General features: G+C 36.3%; 1 protein-coding gene across 12 annotated transcripts in view; it reads left to right on the top strand.

The window, feature by feature from the left end:
• Nucleotides 1–20,849, top strand: part of LRRC4C (leucine rich repeat containing 4C) — a 587,704-nt gene that overhangs the window by 526,573 nt on the left and 40,282 nt on the right. For 8 of the 12 annotated variants that reach the window (XM_086892224.1, XM_086892221.1, XM_086892223.1 and 5 more), the window contains one exon: nucleotides 9,252–9,384. The exons of the other annotated variants lie outside the window; for them this stretch is intronic. The gene's annotated coding sequence lies outside the window, so the exon portion shown is untranslated. The remainder of the gene's footprint in view (nucleotides 1–9,251; nucleotides 9,385–20,849) is intronic. 12 annotated transcript variants of the gene reach the window in all.

Below are 20,849 nucleotides of genomic sequence, written 5' to 3'. Positions count from 1 at the left end.
AATTAGTTTGATAGTTCCTTAGAAACTCTTTTACAATATATATTTAGGAGGAAGAAATGTTCAATGCTGGATGTTTTGGAAGTATGCAGAGTATGATCCCAGATAATTTCCTGTGGGTGTCATTATAGATGGAGTGATTGGGTAGCCTGGGGCATTAGCAACGGGTGAGGAGCTCCTTGCCTATGCCTCTGATGCCGATAACTGCAGTCATCCCTTATCAATTCCTTGGAGGTGTTTATAAAGTGTTCTGTTCTCATTCCCTCTGCTGCTGAAGCAAACATCAGTTTTGTATAATAACATTTCTCTTGACTACCTTAGCTGATAAGCAAAGAATTGAATGAATGTTTGTAAATTAGGTATTCTTTCTCTCCACTGATTATTCTTTAAGCATAGAAATTAAGGGGATTGCAAGTTTCCACTTCATTCTAGAACCAGCTTTCAGAACCATATGCCTATTTTCTTTGCTTAATTTTAATTTTTCTAATGAATAAATATGAGTAAAAATGCAACAGCTAACATTTCCAAGCTTTCACAAATTGTGTAAAACTTTTTGACAGGAACAAAAAAAAAATGTTTAATAATACATGTTTCAAGTATTCCATCTACTTTCTTAATTAACAAGTCAACAAAATATGAGTTTCACATCACGACTGTATTGCATGATTCAAATTGAGGAAAATACAGACTTTGGAGATAATAACATGTAACCCCTGAAAAGAGAATGGGTAGAGAACTGCATATTGATTACAATATGCAATATATTGCAATTGACTACAATTGATTTCCAGACTAGCTTTGGGTTACTAATCTTGAAGATGCATTTTATATGGTCTGGTTACTATAATCCAGTAATACAAGTAATAATCCCAAATGAAGGAATCAGAACCCAGTACTATCTTCCCATGTCCAGCTCACCACCTCGTGTGCTCCCTCTTTTCCTGCTGTCCGCAGAAGTTTTACATGGCCAGTAAGGATGGTTCTCCTTCAGATTGCATGAAGCCTATTTCATCACTTCTACAACCACCTGAAAAGAGGTTGTAGTGAGGTGGGAGTTTGTCTCTTCTCTCAGGTAGCAGGTGGCAGGAAGAGAGGAAATGGCCTCAAGTTATTCCAGGAGAGGTTTAGATTGGATATTAGGAAAAAATTCTTGACAGGAGGGGTTCTCAAGCATTGAATAAGGCTTCCCAGGGAAGTGGTTAAGTCCCCATCCCTGGAATGTTAAAAAACACGTGGATATGTCAGCTGAGGCCGTGGTTTTATGGTGAGCATTGTGGTGGTGCTCGTTGACAGTTAGGCTTGGTGATCATAGAGATCTTTTCCAGCCTTAATGCTATAAAATAAACTTTTTTTCTGGAAGACCCTCAGTTCAAACTGAAGTAGGAATTGAACTGAGTATCCCTCGTTCCTTGCAAGTATTTTACCTACTAGGTTATATTCAAAAGAAGAAAGTCTGTACTCCTGGTCTTTTAAATAACCAAGCTTCTTTTTTTACCCTAGGATGTGTGCACACTCCACACTTGTAATTATGTTAAATGACATTTTATGGGTTATTACACGTGCATTGCACTGTATCTAAAACATGTAGACTCAAGTGTAGAATTAAAAAAAAAAAAAAAGTGGAAAAGGGATATTTTGAAAATGTCACTGTTCCTTATTTTCAATAACAAAAGATGGTATTAATGTATAGATAATGCAGTACAACTGTGATTCCCAGACCATATAAATTAATACTTGAGATGATATAATTCTGTTTGCAAATATTTCTAAAATGCTGAACCAGATCATCTGGTTGAAAAGTCTAAGTCTGCTCTGAGACTTTATGAGGCCAGCTAGATGCTAACTTTGATTTCAAATTTGCAATGTGAAAATGGGCAGTGCATATTTTGGGGAGAAAATTTTGCAAGCTGAGTTCATGTATCTTAATGAGGGTTCATAAGCTGGGCACCACTGCCCGTGGTTATGTTTGTGCCACTTTCTATCAGTTTGTTTCATTATGCTTGTGTGGATAGTTCTTTTGCATGAATACTGTTTTGACAGTTTTGGAAAACTGGAGTATTGAGCTGGAACTGATGGTATTTTTCACATCTTGGTAGTCAGTGTAACAGGAAGCAAATGTTCCTGGTAGAGATCTGGTGACTATTCCCTTTCTGCTCTTCAGAGGGGAGAGAACTAGTTTTAAATTGAACGTAATTTCCAAAACATCTTCTTTTTAAAGGAGATAAAATGATTTTTATGTCCTTTTCATGTTTAAAGCCTCAGTTTCTTTTCCCAAAGATGTTAAAATGTTCTCTCTTGCCTGTTTCTATCTGTTGAAGTTGGATCACCCAGTCTGAACCATGAACATTTTACTATATGACCAATCAAACATAATCAATCTGTTAATTTGAAGGTTTTGATTTCTTTTATCTGTACTTTTTTTTGGAAAATTTTTGAAAATATCTTTATTAGCAGAGAAATATATCACTAATTTATAGACTATTTGCAGATAAGAAAGCAACTGATATTTTTAACTGCTTTGGTTTGTACTTGTAGAGTACACTGTTGCAATAGCACTCACTGGAAATATTTTGATCTTTAATCTCTAGTGGCTCTACACTGATCGTTTGATCGGTTTTTTTTCAGTTTTCAAGAACAATTTGGGGGTTTTTCCCTGTTCTTTTGCAGGTAACAGTGCATACCACCTTCCAGCAATGCAAGCCTCATCTACTTCTACTCAGTATGTTGCAGGGAATAATATTAGCTGTGCTTCAGTCCCTGCTTGTCAATCTCCATCTTATATTTACCTCAAGAGTAACAATGATATGTGACTATGCATATATACTGTAAAATAAATAATGTTCTTCATTAGTATAAGACAAATCATATTCTTCAAATCCTTCTGAAAGGAGTTCTTCAGCTACAAAGCAAGCATCTTTCAAAATCTTTCTTTTTGATAACCCAGGGAATAAGTTTTTCCCATGTGCAACACCAGCAAATGATGTCAATTTATTTAACAATACCTTGAGGGTACAAAGGGCAGAAAATAGATTAAATAAGGGGGTAGGTCTTTTGCATTATTGATATAATTGAAATTTTCTGTATTTGGAAACTCTCTGATGTAGGAAATGAATTTTGACTCGGAAGTATCCACATAAACTAGTGAGTAGGAGCATCCTGTAATTCCTTTCATGTAACAGAATTATAAAATTGTTTGTATCAGAACAGATCTTAAGGGTCATTTAGTGCCAGCTGCTTGTCTATCCATGCTTTGTTTCTGAAGTTGAATTACATAAATTCACTTCTACTTAATGATTGAAAACTCTACAGAATGGTATTAAGTAGGTAAAAGATTCATAGTATTTTGATATAAGTGACATATACACCAGCAGAGGAATAGAAAATAGGAATAACTCACATAAATAATAACAATACTAATAATCATAGAGAATTTTAATTTTCATTTTGAAAAGAAAAAAATAATGGGTTTAGCTGTTTTGCAAAAATAATGACTTGTATCTTACTGTGATTAAAATAGGGCTCTGGAACTGAAAATTTGTTTTCTGAATTTTTCTGTGGCTCTACATCTTTTAAGACCGTCACCCTCCTCTTTTGTAGAGATAAAGATCCTCACAGACTCCTTTGATGATATGACATTCTGGTATGGCAAAATTCCTTATAATTATTACTAAGCTGGAGCTACATCAGATATGCTGGTAGGGAAGGTGAATGTAAGTTTAAAATTATCATTTCAGTAGAACTCAGTAGAGCTAATCCTATTGCTTTGTCGACAACGAGTTGTTTTTCCACCTAAGATGAAGATTTTTTTCTCTATCCCACTCTCTGTTTCATTTCAGCCATACTGAATTTAGCACTTGATGAAGTGGGCACTAATTTATTTATTTTGCTGTATTTGAAATTCTAGACAAAACTATCAAACGTTCTTCAATCTCTTTTCTTTCTGTTTGTGAATATCACACTGTGTTATATACAAACACAGCAGGGATGAAAGCTAAAACAAGTGCATATTTGTGTCTAGAGCACCAAAATGTGTATTTATAGATGAAAAAAAACAGGTCAAATCTTTCACAGTAAAAAATAAATTAAACAGCCATTTGTCAGATGAGTATCTGGAGACCATTATTACGAGTCAGTAGAACTGATCTTAAAATGGGGGAAATATTGTCAGGGGAAAATATTTTTAATGACATTTTGTGTTTATAAGCACACACAGACACTCACATTACAAAGACACCAGTCTGCTTTTCACACTGTACTTCTGCTCTGAAATGAATCACTCACAGCTTTGTATTAGTTAGGCTGAGCAAGACAAATAGTCTAGAAGATTGGTTTAACACATATTAACTAGTTTATTGATTAGATGTACAAAAACATTTCCAGTCAATAGTGTATGAGTGAATATCTTTGCTGCAGCAGATCACAGAGAAAATTTTTTTAGAATTTAGAATGTATACCTTAACTAAACTGGTTTTGGAGAGATAGCCATACAGAATTACCTAATCCCCATCTGCTTAATTCAAATGCAGAAGTATAAAAATATTAGCATACCAGGCATGTAACTATTCTGTGGTGTGTTTCCATCTGGCATTCTTGAAAGAAGAAAAAGAAGTGCAGTATATATAGAATAGGTTAGTTTAATATATAAGTTTTATGCAGGAGAATAATCCTTACTCGGGGTTTAACTAAAAAAAAAGATCAAGAAAAAATGTAGTTGTGACCTTGGCCATAAATAATCAGGGTTTATGAAAGTTCAGCCAATTCTAAAGTCTAAAAAGTGTTCTATTCTGCTAAGCATATTAAATAAAATAGAGCTCTGAAATTGCAGAATATGTCAAAAACTGAAGGGAATGAAAGGTAGTAAGAACAGCTTTTCAAACCAGAAAGGAAACACCAGTAGCTGGTTTACTGCACAGTGAGTCAGCAGTCAGAGGTGAGATTTAACTCTAAGTACTTTATATTTACTGCTAGTAAAGGATTTGTACAAAGACACCTTTCTTTAAGGAACTTTCTAGAATTTTCTCTTTGTACTCTGACCTGAAAGTCTTGTGTGGGCATAGCACACGATGATTTTCTGTTTTATTAATTTTACTCTTGCTACTTAACATGTAAGTACTTAAGGCTCACGCAAATTTCTACTAACAGCTTGCAAGTGATTCAGATTCATAAATAACAGAATCTAATACTATTTCACACATCCTAGGATATCCAAGACTTCAGAAGCAGGCAGATAAGGCCTTGAATCTACAAGAAACTTGTGCTCTTCCGAAATGGCAAGCCAGGGCCAGACGTAGTAACAGAGTATAACAACCTCCTTTCTTCTGGCAGTTGAATGTTACCCTGTTAGTGATATTTATTAAAAATAGCAGGAACTGGGTAACTGTGTTTTCTCTTCTGCTTATTTATGTTCTTTACTGTCATCGTGTAGCATATGTTACTATGTTTAGTCTTTCTTTAATAAATCTTTTTACTGTGGCTCTTTTCATCCCTTTGCAATCTATAAAAATATAGCTGCTTTGAGAACGATTACAAAAGCCCTGTTATAACTTCAATGAGTTTTTCTTACTTACTGACATAATGAATTATTAGAAAACTTTTAAATATTTTAGACCAAATTTTGGTCAGTTACTGGCCTAAGTCTGAAGTAAAATCAGTGCACTTGAAATGAGGAGCTGAGTGTTAGAATAATGCTATTGATTGTTTTCAAAAGGTTTCTTGCAATTCTCCTTGGTGAGTTAGTTATTCAAGCAAAGATTATACTCTTATATTGACGATAATTTCCTTGTTCTCTTTTTCCCCCTAAAGCTTAATTTCCTTTGTAATGATCTTTTACCAGACCCTCCTTAGCATTTCATTTTTCTGTAGTTCATATCCAGAAAATGAAGGCATTTTGCACTTCTCTTTTCTTCCAAGGAAAGAAGGGAGGGAGGGAGGACGGAAGGTTGGATTATCTCTCTTTTTGGTATACTCTTCTTTTGGGAAGGAAGGATGGATCTCTCTTTTTGGTATACACTTCTTTGGGAGCATAAGTGCATGGCAGGTGAGGTTTTCCAGTGTAAATGTAATAGATTTAGTATCAAAATTATAGTCTCTGAAATTTTGGATGGGGCTGCTTGCAAGTTATTTTTTCCATAAACATTGAGAAAATTCATTTTCTCGGCTAGAATTTCCTTTGCTGGCTGATTTGGTGCTGTTCAATTTTATTCTTTCTGTAGAAAACCCTATTATATTTTTTATAAAAATACATTAAAAGGTCTTTTTCTCTATTGTCTATTTGCATGCCCTTGAACTTATTAAAAGCAGACTTCTCACAAAAGTGAGGAAACAGACATGTAAGTCTGTGCTTCTGGTACTCTTCAGTAGGTTTGTTTTCAGAGAGTTTGACTTAACATTTGAAAACATATGTAATTGTGATCATACTTTGTAAGGAGAAGAAACACCACATGCTCAAGTTTTGCTATAATAATCTTGCTCTGTGAAAAATGAACATACGTATGGAAACTGATTTTCAATAAGCAACTACTTAGTTTTGGATTATATTTGAAATTTATTTGTATTACAATAACTCAGAGGAGTACAAATTTACATTACTGTGTAAAGTGACAGAGGGAAAGGAACTAAGAAAAATTTTTATAGTTTTATAATTTTTATAGCCTACAAATAGAAAAATGAAATCTCAGATCTCTGTTTACTTCCAGTAATTTTCTTCCTCCTGTTTACTGAATAATTTTGCCCATTTTAGTTTCTATGGGTATTTTCACTGTTTATAATTTCCTCTACAAAATGTCACTCTTTTAACCAGTAGGTTATTTTTTAATAGTTCCTATCATTCATGTTGTTGCTCTTATTTTATTTCATTGGACATTGATATGCCACACAACATACATATTTTTATTGCCTGTTATAATATTGAGGAGATTTTTGTAATATATTCTTTTTCTGCTCTTGAATTGGGAGTAATTTTTTACTGATGTATAAGTATATGTAAACACCAAGATTTAAAAATGCTTCCATAATCCTACAGTCTTACAACAGCCTAACCTTTATGCATGTAGCTCTGTTGGTAAGAAATTTAGCGGAAGTTAGAAGATCTGTTTTCAGGTTTATGTTCTGTCACAGATCCCCTGTGTGTCCTTTAAGGACAAAACATAGCTAAAGGTCAACTTAATCAGAAAAAAATTGAATGAAGTGATTAAGGCATATTGAGATATCGTAAGACATATTGATTTGTTGTGTTTCAGGCTTCAGTTTGATCCAGAAGCAAGTGCAAGTTCTGCCATCTGAGTTCAGGGTTGGGAATAGTGAGACACAAACCCCACGTCTCCACCATGTGACTACAGGCTATGAATACCTGGCATTTCTTTACCACATCACTAGAGAGAGTCTGTTAAGTTCTTCAGGACACATATTTGACCATCTCTTCCTCTCTCTTTTTTCTTCCCCCCCTTATTTTCGACTGGAGGATATTGCTGTGTTGATAAGGGCATAAAGTATTTGTAAAGTGCTGGTTGAATAGAACTGGCAAGAGAATAAGTATTTTCTTAATGTAGCATAGGGATATTATCTGTGACATCCTCGATTTTGCACTTATAATGAAGGAAATATAAAAAAAAACCCAAAAAACAACAACAAAATCCCTGAGGAAATAGTCTTTTCTATGCAAAGCTGATGGCTGGCTCAGGGAAAGACAGTTTCAAAGTACTTATTATAACAAGCAGTCCCATCCAAACCTTCCAGATTGTCCTGCTTTGAGTCACAGACCCAGCACATCGGCTTTAATCTCCATTTCCCTCTAGAGGTTGGTTGATACTGGAACTGCTGGTGACCCAGAGCAGTAGCACAAACTGTCCTCATGTTAAGTAAGAGCTGTGGGCTGCATGAGCACAGTAACCTTACATCAGCACCTAGGATTTCAGTGTGAAAAATCTTATCAATGAATCAAACCAACAGGCAGGCAAGAAATACCACTGCCACTTACATCAGTAGCTTCCTACAGAGACTAAGGGTTTGTTTTTAACAGAAACTGAGGTTTGCTTGGTTCCCCAGCAAAATCGAGGAGGCAGGTACCTCTCTGCAAAACCCAGTCCTGCACTGAGACACTGAGATGACATGTTTGGAATCCACTCCTAGAAGGAAGGAACAAACAGGTCTTTGTTTCTATATCCTCCTTATAGACATTCTCGTAAATAAATGTGTAAATGAAAACTCTCCAGAATTAGTATAGACTAAGAAAGCTCTGTGGGGGTTGCTAGGCAGCCAAGGCCAAAGGAATAGAAAGCAGGCAGGTCTTTGAAAAAGAGAATCAGTGACTTATGGGTTATCTGAACACATGATTTACTCAACTGTAAACAATACAATAATGTAAATAAAATGTAAATAATATTTGCTAAAGAAAAATAAATTCTACTGTCTTTTGTTTTGTAATAAACAAAAGACAGTAGAATTTATTTTTCTTTAGCAAATGAACAATGTTTTTAAAAGATTTCAAATAAAAAGATTTGAAAAAATAAGGTCTGTTTTACATCTCATACCTATCTGTGTTTTGAAGCTATGAAACTTTATGCATGACTGTTGTTTCTAATCTTTACTTATTACTGATACAGAAATTTGATGCAGTATATAGAGGCTATAACTTGAAAATTGTTTATCAAATTAATTGCTTTTTTAAACTTTTTTCCAATTTTTATTTTTACCATGGTGTGCATATAAGACTCTAGAAGAAAGTTGCCAGTGATGGAAGGAATGCCTTGCCCTCAAGAGGTGCACATATGCAAGTTTCACTGTCACTAATGGCAGGAAAAGGCCTAATTTCAACCACCTTGCCCTGTATGGTGTATGATGAAAATACTCATTACAGAAGTAACCACCCAGTAATCCTATTACTGCTGAGTATGCAAAAATACAGGCATTTCTAACAGGCAAGGCAAAGCTGTCATATGCAAGATTAGGTGATCACATTATTGGCTAATTGCTCCCCTTGAAATATCTGTTTATATTTGTGCCTTAAAAGTCTTCTTGAAATTAACAGTGCCTTCAGCAGTTCTGTTCTACCTGTGTACATTGAGGGGGCACGGTAATCCTTCACCTGCCCTCCCTTCTCAGATTGTGTATGACAACTCTAGATCATGGTCTAGAATTATTTAGGTTTAGTTATTTAGAATAAGTACCTGAGTTATTCTCTCTCAATGTCTTCAAATAATGTCTAGAGAAGATTTAATTGCTGCATCACAGTTTCTCAATCTGTGTTTCTTCCACAGGGTGGATGCTGTGGGGGGGTCCAAGCCGCTCTGTGGAACAGTCTGCAGTGGGCTAGTAGGATGAGAAGGTCCAGGGGTAGTTTGGGAAACGAGGAGAAGCATCACCTCCCGAGACGGTAAACCTCCTGAAAAGGTAATTCATGGTAGGGCATTGTTATGCAAGTCAGCTTTTCAGGCTCCGTGGATAGGCTGGAATGCATGGCAGAAAACTGGTAGAGAAGGGGAGCACAAGCCTCTGCTGTTGTCTGACAGTTCATACACAGTCTTCTGAATCCAGAGCTTCTTAAACTGTGCTGAGTTTCAGTTCCCATCCTTGTGTGGGAGAGAATTTAGATGCTGCATCTTACAAGGGTTTTCTTGTTTTCCTGTGGACCTGTTAGAGAATACAAATCACAAATTTACAGTAACTTTCCAAGAAATTCCTTATTGGAATGAAAACCCTGAAAATACCAGCTTATAAACTCTATAACAGTTTAACAGAGTAAAATGTTCTTTCACAGGGAGAGTTAATAGCTGAATTTTTAGAAGTACATTATCTTGTTTTATTGGGTTCTTTCAATCTCAGCTACCGTGCTTGTGGAGACTCTCTTCCTACCCTGAAACCTTAATTATGGGTGTTTGTGTTCCTAGCATTTCAGAAGTCCAACAGAATGTGCAAACTAAAAATCTGTCATTCCTCAGAGTACCTGTAATGCTTCTTCCTTCATGTTAAAAGGTAGAGTTGAGGCATGAAGCATCAAAACATTTTCTGCTGTCCCAAAAGCCCAGCTATAGGTGTGTATTTGAGCCCCACTAACTGATCATATGTTCCTGCTGTATACACATTTCTTGGTTCTCAGCTAAAATTAAGTTTGCTGAACAAACAGATTTTGTTCACTCATCCTAAACCGATCATTTCCCATGGTACATTTTGAAATATCTGACAGGCTGTCTTGTTTCTTTCCTTTATTAATGTATCTTAATGTATGCAGAGTGCAAGAAAAATAACAGTGGAAAATCATACTAGTAGAAAATAAAATGAGATTTTTGATGCAAAAGTTTTTGTAAGGATCTATTCCCACATCTCGTGAGACACCAAAAACCCATAAAATATCATTTAATGGGGAAATATATTTTCTTTGCTCAGTATAAATGTTTTGGCTGGTTGAATACTAGGCTAGGCTTTCAAATGTGTCTGGGAAATACCTTCCTTTTTGCTGCTGATGAGCTCCCTCCAGTTCCCTGACATTCATTCATTAAGACTGCTCAGAGAATCCACTGCTACAATTCACAAAATCATGACAGAAGAAGGGTTTGATACAGGAAAGGGAGGCCTTGCCTCCTGCATTTATACATGTGGTGATAGTTTTCAGCTTATGATCTGCTTTTCAAAAATCTTCCACTCAAACTTGTTGCTAATCAATTCAACCTAGCTCCTCCAGACCTAATTTGGTTTTCTATTATCTAATAGAAATGAGTTTATGTGGCTTTTTTTAGTGAGGGACTAGCAGCCTTTACAAAAAAAAATGTACCAATTTGTCTTAGGTACTTTACTATAAGTAGAAAAAAGAGGAATAGTTTGTTTATGGTTGGAACTGGTCTGAGATCCAGAGGCTCCAGTGTTGGTCCCTTACTGTGTTGTAGGTGTCTTCTTACATTTTTCTACATCCAGTGTAGGCAGACTCTCATGGAGCTTCTGTAATGTTCCTTTGTTGATGCTTTAGCAACAATCTTTTCTTGAAGGGGTAAAAGGATCTTTGCCCAGTAGTTAACAGGTGTCATTAAAAGAGCTTTAAACTAGATTTGAAGGGAGAAAGGGTTAAAACCAAGCTCACTAGAGAAAAGCCTGGGGGTAGCACGCCAATGTCTGTGGGATGGTGTGCTAGCAGGTCCTCCAGTCTGCTCAGTGATGTGCTGAATACACCTGAGCACATTTAAAGTGCCTTTATACTAATACAAACAGCATGAGCAGTGTAGTGTGGTTGACCCTGGCCAGATGCCAGGCACCCACCAAAGCTGCTCTGTCAGTCCCCTCCACAACTGGATAGGAGAGAGAAAACAAAAAGAACATTTAATGGGCTGAGATAAGGACTGGGAGAGATCACTCCCCAAATACCCTCATGGGCAAAAGAGACTCAAACTGAGGGTATTAACTGAACTTATTACTAACAAAATCAGAGCAGGATAATGACAGGTAAAATAAATCATTAAAACACCCTCCCCTCATCCCTCCCTCATTCCCAGCTCTACCTCCCCCCATCCAGCAGTGCAGGAAGACAGGGAATGGGGGTTAAGGTCAGTTTATCCTGGGCTGTTTCCACCACTGCTCAGGGGAAGAAGTCCTTCCCCTTCTCCAGAATGGGATCCTTCCCAAGGGAGATGGTTCTCTGTGAACTTTTCCATTGTGAATCCATCCCACTGGCAACGGTTCTCCAGAAACTTCTGCAGTTTGAGTCACAAGAACAAGTGCAGGATTCTCCACTGGGGAGAGGTCAATGTGGTTGCGTGTACAAATCAGAGAAAGTCTGTAAAGCAACCCTGCAGAATGAGAACTGGGGAACTGGGTCAGTGACAAATTGAATATGCAGTGCCCTGGTAACCAAAAGAGCCAGCTGAGTCCTGGGGTACATCAGGCATGGCATTGCTGCTTGGTTGAGGGATTATTGTTCCACTCTATGCTTCAGCCCCACCTTGAGTACTGCGTGCAGTTTTGGGGGCCACAAAAGAAGTACATCCACCTATTAGATTGTGTCCACAGGCAACCAACATGGTGAAAGGTCTTGTGAGCAAGACTTATGAGGAGCATCTAAGGTCACTTGGTTTGCTCAGCTTGGAGAAGAGAAGGCTGGGGTGACCCCATTGCATGGTTCTATGAACCCAACCTCAGTGCCATAGGGAATCATTTGTTATTTCGGGCTTTACACTGGGAAAAGAAGTTACACACCCTCAAGACAAATATGGAAAGAAATTGGAGGGGATGACATTGTGATATCTTCATCTGCAACATATTAAGTGAAGTTTGAACTTCTCCGCTCTTAAGACTTCCTGAGAAATAGGAAACCTAATGAATTGATGTTTCAGTCTCTGATTTCCTGCTTAAATTGTGTTCCATGTGAACTATTCTTGAAATGACATTTTGACTGAAGGTAGGGGAAGATAAGAGGGCTGTTTTAATATAACTTGAAATCTTGATGGTAAAAGGTAATTTATATTTTCAGTAAGAGGCTTTCATCTTCATTGGACTCTAGTGATATTGATCTGATATCAGTACTAAGTATATATCCTTGAATTCTGACCAGATTCTGCTTCTGGTGTGAATGACAAATGTTTCACATTGTCCTAGCAAATAGAGCTCTTTCTCTGCATTTCTTTGGCTGGTCATTTTACAAGTGGCTGCATTTTGCCAGTCTGTTTGATCAATATTTTCTTTTGGTTCATTTTAAGATGAATGCCTGTGAATTTTAAATCACTGTGCCCCTTTGAAGGTATTTATAGTAAAGTCACAGTAGTCAATGCAGGGTCTGGTTTTGTTTCCTGTTTTGTAACAGCTGAGAAACTAGTTGTCTTCCATGCTTTATGGAAAAGTCCAAAACTTACAAATTAAGTGTATACAGCTTCATAATTAATTATGTTCTTAAACATAATGAAAATCTCCATTTGAAAATGAGGCATGCCCCAGAGTTTGAAACAGAACAGAAGAAATGAGATATTCAAATCAAAACAAAAGTTCTTTTTACCTAACAAATTCCATAGCCGTCTTTAGAACAAAGCTTGTCTCTTGAATGTTTGTTTGTGTGGGCAAAGCTAGCTCTACACAGCTGGAGATTAACAAGACTACAGTCACAAAGCGTGAGCGTGCAAAACTGGCAGTGCCCCTTGCCAGCAGGCAAGACAGCACCAAGAATCTCGAGGGTTTTGTCTTAGAAGAAAGAGCCCTTAGGCAGAACCAAAGTCAACCCTTAAGGGTCAAACAGAGAACAGGACAAGTCAGCAGCAATTCCTTCAGTATTTCACAAAAAGACTAAAGACTGTGCCATGACAAGGATGGAACATTGGATTCTGAAATGATCTGAGAAATCTAATATGGAAGAGATGAGCTACCAGACAGCCTTCACCTGCATTATTGAATGCCATTTAAATTTCTGTCTCTACAGCTGATAACACTGTTTATAATATATTTCTTATGCTTCATATTCTTTTTGTTTAAACTTACTGTGTGAAATTCTTTCATTCAAAAATTGTTGAAAAACTAGTGTGACACACCTTACTGTGTCGGAATGCAATGATTTGGTCTCAATTTATCTCTTTCTTTTCCTCTGCTCTGTAGGGTCAAGCTTTGTTCATCTACCATTTTTTTTTTCTATTATTTTTTCTTTGTTATTTAATTTCTTTCCAATTATCCCCCTCTCAGTTTGATAAATTATGATTTCATATTTCATTTCTCAGGTTCAGTTGTGATAGGTGGCAGAAAACTGGTCATCTGATACTGTAGGAGAATAGTTTGTTACATTAACTCTTTGTAAGACTGGATATCTTACAAAGACTAGGTACCTTCCTCTGAATATTGTGATTCCTGTACCATTCCAAAATTATGTCCCGCAGTTTTTAGCACTTCCTTTAGTAAAAATTTTGCTTTGACTACAGTAGAATAAAACTTTGTGTGGATGAGTTGATCTGAATACCAAATAGAAATTTGTTTTTCCCTTATTCCCTTGACATATTGGGGATTTGGAAAATGTTAGTTGTTGATTTGGCAACAAAAAATTGATAGCAAAAAATCAGCTCAAAACTACTTTAAACCTTTTCTTGCAAAAGTGAACATATTAAGGCAGAGTGAAGGGGAGGGAAAGAATTTACTCTCAAATGCATCAAGTAGATCACTTTTTATTGAGGTGACATTTGCATCTGCTGTAGAAGGTGAGACGTCTGTGAGAAATTGCTAACATACCAGAAATCAGATGCATAATATCTTTTGTTTATATGCAGTGTCTGATGTAATATTTAACATGAAGTTATTGAAATCTGAAAGATTGAAGAGCTGAAGTTTGAACAGTCTGGGTTAAGCAATATGATTATTAGCAAAGGAAATGAATACACCTTCCAAGGTGTCTGACTGCAGCTAGAACTTCCCAGGGCATTAAAATCCATACCAAAGTAGTTGGAGATGGAAGTTATTCTTGTGGAACCTCATGAAGTGAGGGGAAGGGACAGAATTCATGTCTAAATGGCCTTTGAGCAAGAGCACATTGAAAATGTGTATGAGGGATGTGAATGAAGCATCCTTGTAAGCATAGATTAGAAAGGTGTTTTATGGTGGGCTTTGGGTTTTTTTTTTTATCTCACAATGCTCTGCTTGCTTTGCATTAAGCCATAATCTCAAATTTTGCTAGGTATAACTTCTTTTATGTAAGCCTGTCCTTGCTGGGGAGCAAGATTCACAGAATTCACAGAATTTACAGAATTGCTAGGTTGGAATAGACCTTCAAGATCAGAGCGAGACGGGAGGGCTGTCTGCATGGCTGAGGGTAAAAGGTCAGAAGAATATGTATGCAGTGGAAAAGGAGCTGCACCTCGAGACTCTCGTGCTGAGAGCACTTCCTACTGCTCTGTGAAGCATCGTTATGGGAACTGTGAATGCCAAGTATCAGCCTTTGGGAAGGAATTCCCTCTGGCAGAACAGTTCTCTTCCTCCTGCTTAGAAGCAGATGGCGAGGAGGAAGCCCACATCACCAGGCAGACCTGGGTATTCTGTGCCTCTGTAGGCTGAAGATTGCTTTAATCCAGTAAGTCATTGTTCATTTCAGGCACACAGATATTTGAACTGACTTAGAAAAACCTGAAAATTATTTTGAGGATAATCTCTGCACTTTTTATATAAAGAAAACAAGCAGTACAAACAAGGCTGGTTTTATACAAGATGGAACATAGTAGCTAACAGAACTAAACTGTAAATATATATCTAATATATTACAGCATTGCTTTATATTGGCCAAGTAGATTATTATACTTTGTCATAATATTGCTTCTAATGGTTTTCTAACATTGTTATATTCTGGCAGTGCCTTTGACATTTTATGAAAAGAGCTATTTGAGCACAAAATCAAAGAGAGGTCTATATCGTTCAGATGCTGCAATGAGGGAAGCAATATATTTAATCCTCTTGATTTACAGTTATTACTTTTTTTCTTTTAAAACTTTTTTACTGGGCTGAATACAAGAGTATTTTGCTTTAAAGTCATTCACTTCTTTAGATACATGAAGTAACACTGTACACAAAGAGCCTCTGATGAACACAGAAAAATACACTACATCAGAACAAAAATGACAGCACACTGGTTAATTTATTTAATAACCAAGCAGCACAGACATGTTCAAATTCTCTGAATATTGCATTCAAAAATGTGATTCTATAGCAAAATTTCATGTTTAGAAGCAGTATAAGTGAAATTGAGTAGGTAATTTATCTTTGCAACTTCTGTTGGATCATTACTCCAGATTTACAAAGAAGATGCAGCATTAAGAACATTGTGGGGTAGAACCTCTTCCCTCCTGCCTTTGATCTGGAAATCTGGGTTGTGTTCCCCACAGAAAGCTCCACTTAGTCTATTTGAATTTGCTATTGTTTATCTTTATAACTCTTTGAGGATCTGAGATACTACAATTTAAAATTACCTTAACATGTCTAAACAGAGAAAAGCTGTCTTAGTTACGGACATTTCATAGAGAGAGGCAAGAATGGTCCTGTCTCCAGTCCTATACCTTAAAAATAAAGTAGCACTTTTTATAGCAAGGGATTAATAGCTAAACTAGAAAATATTTTTCAGTTGCATAAGTATCCCTAATTATTTTTGCTAGGAATACTAAAGTTTTGGCACATCACAGTCCACTATGTTTTGAGTTATAAGCAAGAGATCTTCCTATTTCTTCTGTCCTGATCTCTTCTAAGTATACATAAAGCATTGCAAAATTGCTGAGTTCCATAATAATGGCAAATATCCACTAGTAACAAATCTGGGAGCCACCATAATCCATTCCTTTACTGCAGCTAAAAGTTAAATTTAAATTACCAGTATGAAGAAGAAGAGCTCTATAAGTAGAAATTGTCATTCAATACTGAATTGCTGATCATTTAAAAATGTAGTTATTAAAAAAAAAAAAAAAAAAGTGTCATAGTTCAAAAAGAAAAGAGTGGAAGCTTAGGCTTGCACGCTGAATTGGATTGATCTGTGTTAGCAAGAGCAAATTCTAAATGTGCATCCTGGATGGTTGCAGAGCGAAATCATTGCTCATTCACTTGCTTATATCAAAGTTGTTATTTACCTGATTAGCAGCAAAAGAGCAGAAATATGTGCTGGGTTTGGGTATTTGTGCAAGGCAATGACACCATTGCTGTGCCTCTGCTGTGTCAGAGTCGAGTGATCAGGGAGCGCTAGCTGATGGATCTCCTGAGCAGTAGATCAATATAAAATGATGGTTTGCATCCTTTCTTGACTCCATGTTTGTGAAGTATGGTTTTGTTGCTATTTTCTTCTGTAACACTCCCAGGCTTTTTCCTTCTAATGGTTCTGTTCGGACAAAATGCCACCAGAAATGTGTTTCTGATGACCTTTCTGCTGCCCCTGTATAACAGGCTGATGAGATTCAAATAAAAGCTGAAGCCTAATAAGAAAATTTGAATAAACAGAATGTACAGCCATTCACAATAGATGTATTTTTTTTTCATTTTATTTTCTTTTTCTGCTTGATTAAAAAGCACAGTATGAATAAGGTTTTATAAGGTGAAAAGAGAACTCAGATTTTCATGGGATTTAATCTGATGTGTGAGAAATGTAAAGCTAATCTTCTATTTTGGAATGCTTTTCTTGAACTTATTGGCATTCATCTTCTGTTCCACTTTGCTAAATGTGTTCTTCAGCCTCCTTCATTTATGGATATGGAATATTAGGCATTACTTGTTTTACTTGCCAAAGTTTCATCTATTCCTGAGCCAAGTGTGAACAGAGAATTTTCTAAAGTAGAGTCTAATGTAGAATTTGGTGAGAATTCAGGAGTTAAAACTATAAGATATGCTGTCTGCAAAATGAAATAACAAGGAGATTTTGTTCCATCAAATTTAGAACTGATTTTCTTAAAAAAGGTATTCTAGGTTCTCATAGGAAATGACATTATTCATCCCTCTATTTTCAAATGATTAATATATTAATATAATCAAGAAACATGTAAAAACTTTGAGACCACTCAGATGAGAAAATTTCATTATTATAATGAAGCTTCCATTTTTTGTCTCAGAAACAGATTTCAGCATGTTTTCCAGGCATTTGCTACTCTGTGAAGTTATCACAGAACAAAAAAGAGAATAGGAAAAAGTGAATATTTTCAAAACACAATAAACTATGGTAAACCTAGACTCTTAATGGATGGAAAGGCACTCTGACTTTCCAGAGGAATGTTGGAGCTTTGCTTTTACAATATATTGCCTGTCCATTCAGGTATATGAAGATATATACACTCTAGAATTTTTTGTTTATTTTGTTGTCATGTTAGCTTAGATAGAAAATTTTTGAGTGTTGATTAAATTGCATGTATGGATTTTGATGATTTCCACATTACTACAGAAAAAGCATAAACCTCAGAATTGTTGTAAACAAGTGAAATGAAATATAGGATGGGCTAATTTAGAATGCAGAGGAGCTGGGATTTTGCTACAATAGTTAAGTTTAATTTTGAAAGAAATTAATTAAATTATGTCAGTTCAGAGGGACGTTTCAGAGCCATTGACATATGGTGCTTAGAACCGTACCTGCCATGCTGTCATTTCAAAGACATCACAGTTATTATCTCCAATGCCCTGCAGATGAAAAGAACAAATTCAATCTCATTATTATACAGTATGTTCTTCACTTGAAAAGGCTCCATATTCCCTAGTCATGCCTATGAATTTAGTGCATGTAAGGAATTATATTGAACTGGATATGTAGACAACTATGTTGATCCTTACCCTTCTCTATATATAGCTTTATTAATTATTTTGAGCAGTAAAATGAAACTAAATTTAGGAGGTTTGTAAAACTTACTAATGATTAGTTAATTTGCAACAACTGAGCTTTATTATTTTATTCAAATTTTAATAATTTTTTTACGATTTTTGCTCTGTTACTCCTATGACAATTTCAATAAAAGTGTGCTTGCACAATCCATTTATAGCTCTACTTTTTACTTCATTTATTTTCTGAACCAGAAATTTGCCATACTTCACCTTTTTTGTTTCCCCTCTTCAAAAGGAATGCAGTACATATATCAGGATTATTATGGTAGAAAATCCTTTATATTCCCAGTAAAATGTGGGAGGGATAGAATCGTTATACTGAATACATCAATATAAATATTATTATATTATTCTCAAGTGCATGATCATGTTTTAGTCATTCCTTCTCTTAAATTCACCATCTATTCAGAGCTTGCCTCATTTGTTGCAGAGGATGACTTGAAAAAGGGACTGCAAAGACATTTTGGGATCTTTTTTGAATGCTTGTCTTTGCAATTGAAAGAAAGTTCTTTGTTGGTTTTTTGTTTGGTTTTGGTTTGGTTTTTGGGTTATTTTAATTAAAGCACATTGCTTTAACATATATAATACAATTTTCCCTGCTATTATTCGGAATTTAGAAGTCTTTCAGTGCATACTCAGGACTCTGAGTATAAACAGCTGGAGATCTGCACATGGAGGGGAAGCAGGCCACTGAGTTGAGCTCAGCAGCGCATCTGAGAAAGGAGGGTTCTTCCCTAGATCTGATTTTTTTCCTCTGACAGCAGGTAGTACAAAAAGAAGGGATGTCAAGGACTAAATACTCCAGATTCCCTGACTTGTGCTGCTATTTGCATATTTTACACTCCATCAGTTTCTCTCCAAAAGAAAGAGGTATGCATTTATAATATGACATTTGGTTTAACTTGGTATTGTTTATATAAGCTAAAAGGAAAATTGATTAGCTTTCCAATTTTTTCCTCCTGCAACTCTGAAGAGAGGTTTTTGGTCTCCTTTGATGTACTCTTACTCTGCATTTAATCAATGCTTCTGTATTTGCTTTGTCTTGTAGTTCTGTCCTTGCAATCTTCAAGAGTCTTATCATGTTTAGTTCTTTTAAAGACCTCATGGAAAACACTGAAAACAATTATTCTTGGAAACAATTCTGTCATCATCTCATTGATTTTGTCTGCATTAAAGCGATGATTTTTTTTTTTTTTTTTTTTAATTTTTATGTTGCTGACTCACCCTGTCCTTCTCTACTCCAGATATGTGCAGGGGTTTCCGTACACCCTCTGTCATTCTGTCTTCCAGATTGCTGTTCTAGTTAGTAATTAGTCCTTGTCCTTGCATCCTCCAGCTCTATTTCCACTCCATCCTGATAGACTAGTACATTTTGCTTAAGTTTATTCTGTCCCTGTTTGCCCCCATGACTGCTAATGGGGTTGCACGATGAAATATCTATTTTATTGGTATATAAAAGATCTATTTTAAAAGTATTCTGCCTTTACAGGAAGGCTTGTTATTAACCTGAGAGTTATAACCCGCTTTTCCAGAAATCTCTGCAGTGAGTGGAATGGTACAAGCACAACCAAATGTGTGTTCAGGGGATGGAAACCTGGCTGGGGACACAGGAGGCAGGATCTTCCAGAGAAAGTCACAGTTGCCAAGAGGAACTGTGGAACAATGGTCTATTCCCTTGCCATCTCTCCCCAGATCTTTTACTTTATTGATTCCATTTAGCTAAGTTTCTGAAAGTTAAAGACCCTCTCAGCTCATCTGTTTTGGCATGATCTCCACTAATCAGTATTAACAAGTCCCCCCAGGACAGGGGAGTGAAAAACAACTGCACTTATTGACTTCTTCATTTTGGAGGAGCTGAACTGTTTCCAGCAATTAAAGGCAATTTGAGTTTTCTGGGAAGTGTAAAAATTGAAGTAAGTAATAATAGTGTCTCTTATTTCACAGCCCTGCAGAGACTGAGCTGTTGCTCACTGATAACTCTCTTTTTTTTAACCTTTGTGTGACCTCCAAGGGATTTATGACTCACAGTTAGAGAAATCAGTACTAATCTAATGCCCTACTTGGTCCCAGATGTCACCTTTTTGTGAATAAAATGGGTCATCTGATCTTCTCTTGTGGCTCTGCTCCTTTGGAACACCATCAGGAGAAATGCAATGTGGAGTGTTGGTTTACTAGGAGATGTATGGCAGGAATGTGAAGCCATGCATACACAGAATTTGTTAAGCAGCTCAAGTTGACTAGGCACAAGTAGCTAGAAGCCAAGGACGTGAGATCCGATCAGACAGAACCTCAGGGCAAGGAATGACAAGTGATGACATAAAGATAGTTCCTTCTTACCTAATTTTTGCTCTTAGATATCTTAACAGTCTGTTTTACTGACAGATACATGTTTCATAAAATTGTGCCAAGCCTGTGGTGCTATGGGAGGAGCTGCCTCCTGTTCCACTGTAAGGATTGTGGCTTGTTAGGAATTCTGTACTTGGGGAGGATGATGTAAGGTGCTGAAAACTCTTGGGCTTGGTTTCCAATCTAGAATTTGTGGCTTGTATTACCTACAATTAATGGGTATTCTT

This window comes from Cyanistes caeruleus, chromosome 6 (genome assembly GCF_971803275.1).
Source record: "Cyanistes caeruleus chromosome 6, bCyaCae1.hap1.1, whole genome shotgun sequence".
NCBI lineage: Eukaryota > Metazoa > Chordata > Aves > Passeriformes > Paridae > Cyanistes > Cyanistes caeruleus.
This window is presented reverse-complemented; position numbering and strand designations above follow the sequence as displayed.